This window comes from Physeter macrocephalus, chromosome 8 (assembly GCF_002837175.3).
Source record: "Physeter macrocephalus isolate SW-GA chromosome 8, ASM283717v5, whole genome shotgun sequence".
In the NCBI taxonomy this organism is placed as follows: domain Eukaryota; kingdom Metazoa; phylum Chordata; class Mammalia; order Artiodactyla; family Physeteridae; genus Physeter; species Physeter macrocephalus.
In genome coordinates, this window is record NC_041221.1 from 24195320 (window position 1) to 24206946 (window position 11627).

The following is an 11627-nucleotide window of genomic DNA, read 5'->3' on the forward strand; positions in this document are numbered from 1 at the left end:
TGTCACCTCCTCCATAAAGCCTATACCAGGGTTTCTCCAACTTAGAGCTATTGTTATTTTGAGCCAGACAATCTTTTTACAGAGGGTTGTCTTGTGCTCTGTAGAATGTTTAACAGCATCCTTAAATACCTTAAATAGCACCCTGCCCATCTGCGACAATCAGAAGTGTCTTCAGACACTGAGACGTGCAATGTGAGAACCACAGACCCACGCTGGCCTCTGTCCCTTCTCATAACTTCTTTACTGCCGCTTGTTATCACCTAATTGTTCTTCACCCCAAAAGAACTGAAAACTCCTTGGAATCAGGGCCCTGTCCCCTAGTGTCCTCACAGCATCTTATTCTGGACTGAATGTAACGAACGGAATCCACACATGTGTCCATAAGTGGAAAGGCGTGGAAAGCCAAGATCTCCATTCTCACTGGCAGGTAGAATTCTGACCCTCCATCCTAACACTATCCTACCTGCCCAAACCTTTCAATCTTGGAAAATTCAGCATTATCAGAAAGCCTTTAATGAACTATTAATTTTATTCAGTGCTAGTGATAGTTACTTTTATGTGTCAACTTGACTGGACCACAGGCTAACCAGACATTTGTCAAACATTGTTCTGGCTGTGTCTGAAAGGGTGTTACTGAATGAGATTAACATTGGAATTGGTAGACTGACTAGAGCAGACTGCTCTCCCTAATGTGGGTGGGTCTCATCCAATCAGTTGAAGGTCTGAATAGAGCAAAAAAGCTGAACTTCCCTAAAATAAGGGAAACTCTTCCTGCCTGATTGCCTTCAAGCCGTGACATCAGTCTTTCTCTACCTCCAGACTCGAGCTGAAACAGCTGCTCTCTTTGGGTCTCAAACGTGCCAGCCTTCAGACCAGAACAACACTAGCAACTCTCCTGTGTCTCCAGCTTGCCGACTGCAGCTCTTGGAAGCTGTTAGCTTCCAAAATCGTGTAAGCCAATTCCTTATATTAAATCTCTTTCTGTATATACATACATCCTATTAATTCCGTTTCTCCAAAGAACGAACCCAAATACAGTGCTGTTCTACATGCTCTGTAAAGAAGATTTAAAACATTGCAGAACTAATAATCTCCCCATCTGGAATTCATTAAACTCTCATTTTCTCAAAATTCAGTAAAGTTAACTGAACCATGGACAGCTTGCTGTGCGTTCACTGGTCACTCCCTTGGAACGCTTCTTTCTCTGGATAACTCAGCTCTACCTACCTTCTGGCACATTTGGGCCATAATCCAAGGGAATGGAACCAGCTTGCCCTTGACCTTCTGTAATGACATTTGACTTCTCCTAAACTATCCTCGATGTCTCTAATACTCTTTAAATAAATAATGATGATAATTAATATCAGCCAAAAAATATGGTTAAATTAACCATTTATATTAAATATTTAGCAAATGTTTATGTATGATTTTAACATTGTAGTAGTCCTGCTCAAAAAGAACCCCAACATGCCATTTCCTAAGATTAGAAAAACACTGTTCTATCTAGGAAGCCATCTCCATTACTACATGTACATGTAGTAAAAAGAGACAGTAAAAAAATTGCATCTTTCCTTTCTTACGTGCTCACGCTCAAACACACAGTAAACAGGCAGGTCAAACCAAAGCCTCTTCTGTGAGTGCGGCCGTGCGGTACGGTGAGAAGAACCGTTCTTGAAGTCATCCCCCCCGTGTTCTGAGCCAAGTTCTGCCACCAGTCACCCCGTGAGCGTGGGAGCATTCCCGTTACATCTCTTTGGCCCTCAGTTTACTCATCTTTAAAACGCGGAGAAAGATTCCATTCAATGGCCAAGGTCCCTTCTAGAGCTAAGATTTCCGTTTTGAGTATGTCTGTGACACAATTCTTCAATCCGAAAATGATTTTTCTACTCCTTTTTCAATTGGCAAATGACAAAAGTAAAATTGGTTTAAAAAAAAAAAAGCATTTACACTGCCCTGGAATGAAATGGCACAAAAGAGAAAGCTCCCCTGCCAGAAGATGGGAGGGTCAGAAGCAGTAGAGAATAAGGAGTGGGGGCAGGATAAGAAGAAGACTCAGAACTCAAGCTGCACATGGCACACTTGTGCTATGACACAGTCCTACCTCCACGACATATGCTTATAACCGTGGTGAGTATTACCAGAGTAGTGGTGGCAACACAAGACCACATAGAAATGGACAAGTAGAATTATGGGTCCCAAGAACCAAATGCTCATGGCCATGGTTGGTACTAAAGAACTCTGACCAGTAAAAGAACTCATTCCTCAAATGCAACATGGAAACCCCTAAGTCCAGAAGCCAACAACATTGCCATGGCTGCCCCGTGACTTCCCTGTGTCAAGAGCCATCCCATCCCAGGGCCCTCAACCCAAAATCTGAGTGTCACAGACGTGCTTCCCATTAGTCATTTCTCCCAGCCTGGTCTACCGCCAATAAAGTTAAGCTTCACTTTTAAGTCAAAATTTCCAAATATTTTCTTATGTCCATTAGCTATAACTGGGATGCTTGTCCCCAGGTAAAATCCTGTGCACTCAGGATGCTTTGGTGCCAAAGACTTGGCCCAAATCCCCAGAAACATTCCCCTGGAGTGGAAATCCTAATAGGTTTAGAGTGAGTGAAAAGCATTTGACAACAACCTGAAACTTGACTATACAGAGATAGCTCCATCCTTGACAACAAGGGACACAGAGAGAGACGAGGGGGATTCATCTTGAGTGGCATGTGTCAAAAATTGCGCACAGCCTCGAATTTCTCCTACAGCCGCGTGTGCTAGAAGCTGTAAAGGGGGACGAACAGCAAGCAGCCAAAGCACTTTGAGTTTGTTTTTCAAAATAAGCAGATAAAAGGCCCAATGGGCATTGATGTCAGAAAAGAATAAAGATACAAAGGAGTCTAATGCAGTCCATCTTACCTAAAGCCGCCTATATTTTTACCCTTTTGCAAATTGTAGGTGGATACGTAAATCGTTTAAAGTCATTTCTGTCTTTTCTCTCTAAATTTACAATTATAACACCCGCGGTACCAAATAGAGGGGGAACTGTAATCAATTTCTTAAATAAATTCATGTGAAATAAATTTAGTGGACCTAGAGTCTGTCATACAGAGTGAAGTAAGTCAGAAAGAGAAAAACAAATACTGTATGCTAACACATATATATGGAATCTAAGAAAAAAAAAAAGGTCAAGAAGTACCTAGGGGTAAGACGGTAATAAAACACAGACCTACTAGAGCATGGCCTTGAGGATATGGGGAGGGGGAAGGGTAAGATGGGACTAAGTGAGAGAGTGGCATGGACATATGTATATGTATAGCTGATTCACTTTGTTGTAAAGCAGAAACTAACACACCATTGTAAAGCAATTATACTCCAATAAAGATGTTAAAAATAATAATAAATAAATAAATAAATAAATTTAGACCCAAAGGATCTGAACAACAAAGCCAATTCATTCAACCAGGAAATCAGCTTTTGACAGCCAGGCTTTTTAAAAAATTGAATTTATTTTCCAGAGAACTTATTCAAGTGCTCACTGCGACCAGGCACTGTAACAGGACCATAAACAACACACTGTTCCAATATGGGTCCTATTTGTAATTTAAGGACACACTAGATAGATGGGTGACATGGATTTCACCCCAGCTTGACCACCAAGGAGCTGTAGACCCTGAGGAAATCACTTCCTCTCAGCCTTGTTTCAGTATTTGTAAAATGGGGCACAGTAGTTGATGCACTAATGGCCCAATTCTTCACCCCTTTTGTATCTTCACCCTTTGCCAAGTGAGTTGGTAATACTCTCCCAGTCTGACTCTAGATTTGGCCATTGACATTGGTCAATAGGATATAATAGAAATAAAAGTGCATCAGTTCCGGTCGTCCCTGGTGGTGCAGTGGTTAAGAATCCGCCTGCCAATGCAGGGGACGCGGGTTCGAGCCCTTGTCTGGGAAGATCCCACATGCCGCGGAGCAACTAAGCCCATGAGCCACAGCTACTGAGCCTGTGCTCTAGAGCCCGCGAGCTACAACTGCTGAGCCCACATGCCACAGCTACTGAAGCCCGCGTTTCTAGAGCCAGTGCTCCGCAACAACAGAAGCCACAGCAATGAGAAGCCCGCACACCGCAACGAAGACCCAACGTGGCCAAAAATAAATAAAAGAAATAAATTTATTTTTAAAAAGAGTGCATCAGTTCCAAGCCTAGGCCAAGAGGCCTTGCACATTTCCACCTGCTTTCTTGAGCTTCTGCCATCACCATGGGAAGGACACGCTGGGACTCTAGCCCCCTGAAGAGGGTGGGAGACGTGTGGAGCAGAGCCAAGTGTGCCCTGCCACGTCTCTCCTGCCAAGTCAAGCTGACGCCCATTCCACAGCAGCAAATGTAACTGAGATGAGCAAAGCCATCCATGAGAATAAATAACTCAGAGTGCATGTTACACAGCCAAAGCTAACTAGTACAGAGACAACGCCACCTGCCCCAACTACCTCACTGGCATGTTGGGAAGATCAATTGAAATCATGTATGTAAGAGCACTTAAAAGACTGTAAAGCTGCCTCCCACCCATGGGTAGGACCACATGCTCTGTAGCCCATTATGTTCTATTCTGCACCTTGGGCAGATTCTCCAGGTGGACATGCCATTCTCAGCTTGGTTTTCCTAGCCTGGTGACACAGTTTCTATACCACGTTTCATGCATATCTTCTGCCTTTCTATCCAATCCCTTTGGATTCTGGTGGACAGCGTGCTCACTCATTACTCTAATTCCCATCCTCCATCCCCCAAATAGAAAGTTTCCTCTAAAATCTCCATTCATTCCATGTGCTGCAGAATCCAGGGCCAGCCCTTCCCCCTCCCTTTGACCTACCCTGTTTCCCGTACCCCTATCTGATATTCCCTAGTCATGACTTAATCTGAAAGGGTGCTCAAACATATGATATATCATTACTACAAAGCATCATGGCAAAATTAACTTTGTCCCTGAGGAATTGTGTGCGCTACTAATTGTCACTTGAAAGGCTTGTTGAATATTGGGTAGGTGGGTAGACAAACCCTTTCCCAAGGCTACTTAAGCGTATGTTTCTTCTCGTTTTTGTGCTAGAGTGAATGTTACCATACTTAGAATAACTTCTCTCAGGGTGGGCTAAGAACATTCTTGGAATGTTACCTTCCCCATCACCCAGCTCGGAGACAGGCAAGGGAAGGTCACTGGCCATCCTAGGGCAAACTCTGCGTTTCATCAGTAAATTGTGGGGGGCCATGCCATGCCTAGTGAGGGTTGCCTGAAGAAAATTGTGTATGTGTATCCAAGAGCATAGTCACTAGGATGAGGCCACCAAGGCTGTTGTGAGACGAGGAGTGGAGAGGGCAGCAATTCTTATCACGGTTAGTGACCAAAGCCAACTGACGCATGGAAGAAAGGCGATGTCCAAACAGAACCATGCACAGCTCACCACTGGACTCGGCGCATCAGCAGGACACCAGAGACAGACAGAGCTGTGGTCAGTAGGCAGCCTGAAGAAGAGGTGCTCTCTGTCCTGGCGCCCCAGTGTTGGCCGCTACAGCCGACTGTGGACCACTCCAGAGATGGGTGCTCAAGCCATGTAAAAGAAGGCCAGTGATGCCTGTGAAAAGTCTGGGTGCCATCAGATGATATGGAGACCGAGATATGGACCTTGAAGCAAGAAGAAATCCAAAGGAAACAGATGAGAAACTGATGACCAAAGACCCAGCACCCACAAGAAAGGCAGAGTTTCTCTGAGCAAAGAAAAGTGCTTTTAGTCATTAGACTAGCTACCCGTTAGCATTTAGCATCCACTAAGAGCCTGTTACAGGCCCGTTACAGTGAAATGAAGGCTAAAAGGAAAATCGAGATGTATCACCTGCCCGCAGAGGATTGTAAAACTGGTTTAGAATTCATTGCTAAAACATAAGAAACAACAGTCAAGAGTAACACAACCAAATATGATTAAGTGCAAACACGTCATACACCAGTTGTTCTCAAATTCCAGTGTGCTTCAGGATCACCTAGCAGGTTTGTTTAAAAAGAGAGAAGCCCTAGCCCACCCCAAATACATCTGGATCCACAGCAGAGGGTCTAGGCAGTGGCGATGCACACCTGATTGGAGACGGGGACGCACACGAGAGCTCTGAGAGCTCAGAGGAGGCGGGATCAGAGGCATCCTGGACCACGGGAAACAGAGCGGCCCTTGACCCAGAGGAGCCTGACCCCCAAATCAGGCAAAGAAATGTTGGATCATGGGCCTGGCAGACTCAGTGTTACTTTTTAAGATACTGTTAAAAATACTTAGCTCCTGTTTTTATCAGATTGGCCTTGAGCCTTTCTGAATACGATGTTTGCTCAATTCAACCGTGACTTAAACCACCAAGAAGGAAGTGATCTGAAAACTCCTTGTCGGCTCTGAAAGAGCTACATGCCTTCAAAGTATCCAACCATTTCAAACAATGGTTAAGACAGGTCAGTGCACTTTGTGTTATCAAGTTCCCATCCACCTCAAATAGAAAGCTTCCCCAGATCTATTTCTATTTTAGCAAATTATGATCAATAGGAGAGACCTGAGCAGATTGATGTCTTTCTGCCTTGGTACAGTCACTGTAAGGAAATGCAAATTAAACAAAGGATGCAGGTTTATATGGGATGATACATTGGATCCTCTGTGAGTCGGCTTGGGCTGACATGACAAAATACCACAGACCGGGGGGTTTACACATTAGAAATTTATTTTCGCACAGTTCTGGAGGCTGGAAGTCCAGGGACAAGGTGCCGTCAGGGTTAGTGTCTGGTGAGGCCTCTCTTCCTGGCTTGCAAATGGCCCCCTTCTCGCTGTGTCCTCACCTGGTCTCTCCTATGTGCACGTGCGCAGAGAGTAAGAGAGAGACCTCTGGGTGTCTCTTCCTCTTCTTATAAAGACACCAGCCCTATCGGATTAGGGCCTCGCCCTTACAACATCACTTAACCTTAATGACCTCCCCGAAGGCTCTGTCTCCAAACACAGTCACATTGAGAATCAGGGCTTTAGCGTATTAATTGGGGGAGAAGGAGGGAGGGACACAATTCAGTCCAAAACAGATCCCAAAGGAGTACTCAGACAATATGCAGTTATACACTGGCAAGTCCATACCTTCCTGCCCTAGAGGAGGCAAGTCCCTCGGTTTTAATGGATTTTTAAAAACATGCTTCTATTTACCAAACCCATACAAAGTGTCCATCTCTGGCAACTTTGTACAAGGTGCAGGGGACGCAATAGTGGGAAAGCGAGACGTGGTCCCCGCCTCTGAGATCTCACAGTCTAGTAGAATGAACTCTGCTCATCGGCCAAGTACAGAATGAGGCTAGAGGGGTGAAAGTGGATGTGATGATAATCCCACAGAGCTAGATCTTTCCAATCCAGAACGCAGTCACCACTTCACTCTGTCTATGCCCATTTCACTTACTCCTTCCAAATTAATCTACCAAATAGCTGTCCCAGTCTACACACTCTCACCAGCGGGATACAAAGGGTTCCCCATGTTCAAGTCAATGCTTGATATTTTCCAACTCTATAGCTTTTGACAGTTGGATGGATATCTTGATTTAATTTGCATTTCTTTGATTACTAATGAGATTTCTTACAAGCCGTTAGCTTTTTCCTCTCTGAATTGCCTCTTCTTGCCCTTTGCCATATTTCTATTTGTTTCCTGACTTTTTCTTGTTGATTTACAGGTGTTCCTTACATACACTAGACACGAATCATTCACTGACTGTGTGTTTTAGAAATGTCTTCTCAGTCTGTCAACACGGGCTATGATGTCAGGGTAGACATGTGTTGCCCTTCCCTGAGGGAGGATTACACACGCCTGACCCATTGATAACAAGCTTGGCCATATGACTTCCTCTGGCGAAAAAATGTGAACGGAGGTGACGTGATCTTTTCAGGCCAAAGATTTAAGATTCATGGCATGAAACTGCCGTGTACTTTGCTCTCAGAGAGGGGCCACCCCTTTGGCCTGGATCCTGGAACACAGGAGACACATGGAGTAGACCCCCAGCCAGCCCATAGTCACCTCTGCAGACAGGAACTTTTGCTATTATAAGCTGTAGGTTTGGTTGTCTGGTTTTGGTGTCGATTGTTTTGGCAGAAGAGCTGAACTGATACCAGAAGTAAAGTGCTGCTGTAATAAACACAAAATGTGTGCATGGGCCTTGGAGTCGAGTGGCAGGTGACCAAAAAAAAAAAACAACTGATATTAAAGGCTTTTTATGCAGTGCCGAAGCATTTGATAAAACTATCACCTGCGATAATCTGGAAGGCAGAGCGTCACTAATGAACTCCTGGTTTTGGGGAGAAAGCAGAATGTCGATAACACTGGATATTTGCTAATGGCTGTTTTTGACAATGCACAATAAAAAAGAAATAAGCTCATAGAATAAATGGCCATTTTGCAAGCAGAATGGAAAGATAGTTTGGAGGGGCCATAAATTCCAGGATTTGCAGGTTAAAAAATAGTGCTGTTTCTCATCTCCAACCCGTAAAAGATAAAACTGAGAAGGCCTTGAGCTACAAAACCCAATTAAGGCTCATCCCTGGGGCAAAGATGAAATCAAGGAGCCTGGGTAGCCCACTGTTCAAACTCTAATGGGGTAGAAATGGTGGGAGGGGATCACGCCTTGTAAGTGAGCTACTCTTCACCCATCAGAGAACAAAGTGATACAGGATGCCAAAAATGAACGATTCCATAAATGGCAACAAAAGCCCTTTTGTTTAGAAGTACAGAGGTGTAACTGCTTTCCATCTCTGTGTAAAAAGTGCCACAAACCCTGTTGCTTAAAACGACTCACTAGCTCACAAGTTCCATGGGTCAAGAGTCAGTGTGGGGTAGCTAGGTGCTACACTCAGCCTCACATCAGGTTAAACTAAGGTTTCAGCCAGGGCTGTGGTCTCATCTGAGGCTGGGGGTGCTTCTCCAAACTCACTGGTTATTGTCAGAATTCAGTTACTTGTGGTTGAATGACTGAGACCCTCTGCTCTCAGACACTATCTACCACAAAGTCCATGTGCATTCATCACCAAAAAAAAAAAAAAAAAAAAAGTAAAGGTAACTTACATGAGGACATGACATGTTAATTAGATTGACTGTAGTTTTTATTTCACTATGTGTATATATATAGCAAATCATCATGTTCTACAGCTTAGCTATACATAAAAATATATAATTTAAAAAGGAAGCAAAACAGACAGTATGGTTAAAATAGAATACATGCGTAGATTTATCATTGGACAAAGAGGGTCATTATATGTTACAGGAAGGCAAAATTCACAGGGAACATGTTCGTCTTTGCAACGTGGCCAGCCATGCCAGAACTGAGTGGGGCCTGAAGCAACGATGTTTTATTTATCTCACTATTCTGTGAGTTGGTGATCTCGGCTGGGCTCAGCTAGGCATTTCTTCTGATGGTGTCTGCTGGGTTCAGCCTGCATTTGTGGTCAGCTGCCATGGTCAGCAGCTGGGGTTGGCTCACTGTCTACAGGGCCACAGGAGCAACGCTGAGGATGGGGCCATGTGTATCTCTGCACCCAGCAGGCTAGCCGGGGATGGTCATATGGCCATGGTGGCAGGAGTCCCCAGAGCAGCAAAAGAGCAAGCTCCAGTGGGCCAGTGCTTTTCAGTCTGTGCTTCTGCCATGTTTGCACCTATGCATGTTTATAAATAACTTAGCATCAAAATAAGCCAAACTAGAGCTCTCAGAAATATAAGAAGAATCAAAAACACCACAGCCATAGCTTTATCTTGAGTTCTCAATCTTTATATAGACAAAACAATTAGGATTCAAATAGTATAATGAATAAGGTCACCAAATATCAAAGTCTGTTTTCTATAGAGAATATGCATCCTTTTATCAATGTCTTTGGAACATTTACAAAATTTGGCCATACGTTGAGGTGATAAAAGAAATCTCAGTAAATCAAAAATAAAGAAAAGAAAACAGAAGACACTGTGTAGGCAATATTCTCTGACCAAATGCAATAAAACTAGAAATTAACAAAACTATAAACAAGAAAATTCAAACCACATGGAAATTAAAACACTTTCCTGGATAACTTGTTGGGTCTATAATTACAGACTACTTAGAAAAAAGTGATAAAACTATATATCAACAACTATGGAATGCTTTATATTAGGGGACAGCAAACTTTTTCTGTAAAGGGCCACACACAGTAAATATTTTAGGTTTTGTGGGCCATAGGTCTCTCTGTAACTACTTAATTCTGCCATGGTAGAGTGTGAAGCAGCCATACACAACACACAAATGAATGGTGTGGATGTGTTCCAGTAAAACTTCATTTACAGGAACAGGCAGCAGGCTGGACTTGGCCCATAACCTTGGTTTACCAACTCCTGCTTTATATTAATTAAATGTTAAGCACTTAGAGAGAAATTCCTAACTTTACATGTTTTTATTGCTAAAAAGAAAGAACAGAAACCAATGAAATAAGTAATGTACTCTAGAAGCTAGAAAAATATCAACAACAGCAAAACAGAAAAAGCAGGAATAAAAATATAACACTAAAAACAGAAATTAATGAACGAGAAGACAGAAAAACAATACCATTGGTAAATAAATCCAATATTAGAGAATACCAATAAAATATACAAACCCCAAACAAAGCTAATCAAGAAAAATGAGGGGAAAAGCACAAACACATATTATTAAGAATTAGAAAGGAACCACAACCACAGATGTAGAAAATGCTTTTTAAAATCACAAGCAAATACTGTGAACGACCATATGGTGATAAATATTTAACTCTCAATGAAATGGTTAATTGTCTAGAAATAGTCTATTTACTAAAATTCACTCTTTAAAGGGGAGCAAGTCTGAACAGATCAAGAATAAGAAAACAGCTAACAGGCTTCCCTGGTGGCACAGTGGTTAAGAATCCATCTACTAATGCAGGGGACACAGGTTCGAGCCCTGGTCCGGGAAGATCCCACATGCCACAGAACAACTAAGCCCGTGAGCCACAACTACTGAACCTGCGCTCTAGAGCCCACAAGCCACAACTGCTGAGCCCATGAGCCTAGAGCCCGTGCTCCACAACAAGAGAAACCACCACAATGAGAAGCCCGCGCACCGCAACGAAGAGCAGCCCCCGCTCACTGCAACTAGGGAAAGCCCACGTGCAGCAATGAAGACCCAATACAGCCAAAGATATATACATTTATTTTTTAAAAAGATGTTTAGGAGAGACCTTCAAGATGTTGGAGGATTAAGACGTGGAGATCACCATCCTCCCCACAAATACATCAGAAATACATCTACATGTGGAACAACTCTTACAGAACACCTACTGAACGCAGGCAGAAGACCTCAGACTTCCCAAAAGGCAAGAAACTCCCCACGTACCTGGGTAGGGCAAAAGAAAAAGGAAAAACAGAGACAAAAGAATAGGGACGGGGCCTGCACCTCAGGGAGGGAGCTGTGAAGGAGGGAAGGTTTCCACACACTAGAAGCCCCTTCACTGGTGGAGATGGGGGGTGGCAGGAGGGAAGCTCCAGAGCTGCGGAGGAGAGCGCAGCCACAGGGGTGCAGAGGGCAAGGCGGAGAGGTTCCCGCAGAGGATCGGTGCCGTCCG